Here is a 3,080-nt window from a genome sequence, read left to right on the forward strand (position 1 = left end):
TAATGCTGAATTGTACATAGATGACTGTTCTGCAGCAGAGACCACACACAGCTGAGGTGTCGTTCCTGTGTGAGCTCCTCTGGTCTCTCCTATCACATTCCCGGAAGCTTCTATAGTAACAGTTACCAGGAAACCAGGAAGTGTTACTATAAACCGAGGAGCGGAGCCGGTCAGACCGCGGCAGGACGGGAGGAGAGGGTCTGGGTACAGCGCCGGGCTCACCGCCATACCAGGTACAGTATATATATGTATACAGCGCCGGGCTCACCGCCATACCAGGTACAGTATATATATGTACAGCACTGAGCTCACCGCCATACCAGGTACAGTATATATATGTATACAGCGCCGGGCTCACCGCCATACCAGGTACAGTATATATATGTACAGCACTGAGCTCACCGCCATACCAGGTACAGTATATATATATGTACAGTGCTGAGCTCACCGCCATACCAGGTACAGTATATATATATGTACAGTGCTGAGCTCACCGCCATACCAGGTACAGTATATATATGTACAGTGCTGAGCTCACCGCCATACCAGGTACAGTATATATATATGTATACAGCGCCGGGCTCACCGCCATACCAGGTACAGTATATATATATGTACAGTGCTGAGCTCACCGCCATACCAGGTACAGTATATATATGTACAGTGCTGAGCTCACCGCCATACCAGGTACAGTATATATATGTACAGTGCTGAGCTCACCGCCATACCAGGTACAGTATATATATATGTATACAGCGCCGGGCTCACCACCATACCAGGTACAGTATATATATATGTATACAGCGCCGGGCTCACCGCCATACCAGGTACAGTATATATATATGTATACAGCGCCGGGCTCACCGCCATACCAGGTACAGTATATATATATGTATACAGCGCCGGGCTCACCGCCATACCAGGTACAGTATATATATATGTATACAGCGCCGGGCTCACCGCCATACCAGGTACAGTATATATATATGTACAGCGCCGGGCTCACCGCCATACCAGGTACAGTATATATATGTATACAGCGCCGGGCTCACCGCCATACCAGGTACAGTATATATATGTATACAGTGCTGAGCTCACCGCCATACCAGGTACAGTATATATATATGTATACAGCGCCGGGCTCACCGCCATACCAGGTACAGTATATATATATGTATACAGCGCCGGGCTCACCGCCATACCAGGTACAGTATATATATATGTATACAGCGCCGGGCTCACCGCCATACCAGGTACAGTATATATATATGTATACAGCGCCGGGCTCACCGCCATACCAGGTACAGTATATATATATGTATACAGCGCCGGGCTCACCACCATACCAGGTACAGTATATATATGTACAGCGCCGGGCTCACCGCCATACCAGGTACAGTATATATATATGTATACAGCGCCGGGCTCACCGCCATACCAGGTACAGTATATATATATGTATACAGCGCCGGGCTCACCGCCATACCAGGTACAGTATATATATATGTATACAGCGCCGGGCTCACCGCCATACCAGGTACAGTATATAAATGTACAGTGCTGAGCTCACCGCCATACCAGGTACAGTATATATATATGTATACAGTGCTGAGCTCACCGCCATACCAGGTACAGTATATATATGTATACAGTGCTGAGCTCACCGCCATACCAGGTACAGTATATATATATGTATACAGCGCCGGGCTCACCACCATACCAGGTACAGTATATATATGTACAGTGCTGAGCTCACCGCCATACCAGGTACAGTATATATATATGTATACAGCGCCGGGCTCACCGCCATACCAGGTACAGTATATATATGTATACAGTGCTGAGCTCACCGCCATACCAGGTACAGTATATATATGTACAGTGCTGAGCTCACCGCCATACCAGGTACAGTATATATATGTATACAGCGCCGGGCTCACCGCCATACCAGGTACAGTATATATATGTAAAGCACTGAGCTCACCGCCATACCAGGTACAGTATATATATATGTACAGCGCTGAGCTCACCGCCATACCAGGTACAGTATATATATGTACAGTGCTGAGCTCACCGCCATACCAGGTACAGTATATATATGTACAGTGCTGAGCTCACCGCCATACCAGGTACAGTATATATATATGTATACAGCGCCGGGCTCACCGCCATACCAGGTACAGTATATATATATGTACAGTGCTGAGCTCACCGCCATACCAGGTACAGTATATATATGTACAGTGCTGAGCTCACCGCCATACCAGGTACAGTATATATATGTACAGTGCTGAGCTCACCGCCATACCAGGTACAGTATATATATATGTATACAGCGCCGGGCTCACCACCATACCAGGTACAGTATATATATATGTATACAGCGCCGGGCTCACCGCCATACCAGGTACAGTATATATATATGTATACAGCGCCGGGCTCACCGCCATACCAGGTACAGTATATATATATGTATACAGCGCCGGGCTCACCGCCATACCAGGTACAGTATATATATATGTATACAGCGCCGGGCTCACCGCCATACCAGGTACAGTATATATATATGTACAGCGCCGGGCTCACCGCCATACCAGGTACAGTATATATATGTATACAGCGCCGGGCTCACCGCCATACCAGGTACAGTATATATATGTATACAGCGCCGGGCTCACCGCCATACCAGGTACAGTATATATATGTATACAGTGCTGAGCTCACCGCCATACCAGGTACAGTATATATATATGTATACAGCGCCGGGCTCACCGCCATACCAGGTACAGTATATATATGTATACAGTGCTGAGCTCACCGCCATACCAGGTACAGTATATATATATGTATACAGCGCCGGGCTCACCGCCATACCAGGTACAGTATATATATATATGTATACAGCGCCGGGCTCACCGCCATACCAGGTACAGTATATATATATGTATACAGCGCCGGGCTCACCGCCATACCAGGTACAGTATATATATATGTATACAGCGCCGGGCTCACCGCCATACCAGGTACAGTATATATATATGTATACAGCGCCGGGCTCACCACCATACCAGGTACAGTAT

At 47.3% G+C, this 3,080-nt stretch overlaps 1 protein-coding gene across 1 annotated transcript in view; it reads left to right on the plus strand.

Moving 5' to 3' along the window:
* Positions 1-3,080, plus strand: part of CUNH11orf16 (chromosome unknown C11orf16 homolog) — a 41,261-nt gene continuing 38,181 nt past the window's right edge. The window contains exon 1 of the mRNA XM_056554376.1: positions 1-233. The gene's annotated coding sequence lies outside the window, so the exon portion shown is untranslated. The remainder of the gene's footprint in view (positions 234-3,080) is intronic.

Source organism: Hyla sarda, unplaced genomic scaffold (genome assembly GCF_029499605.1).
Source record: "Hyla sarda isolate aHylSar1 unplaced genomic scaffold, aHylSar1.hap1 scaffold_69, whole genome shotgun sequence".
Lineage (NCBI taxonomy): Eukaryota > Metazoa > Chordata > Amphibia > Anura > Hylidae > Hyla > Hyla sarda.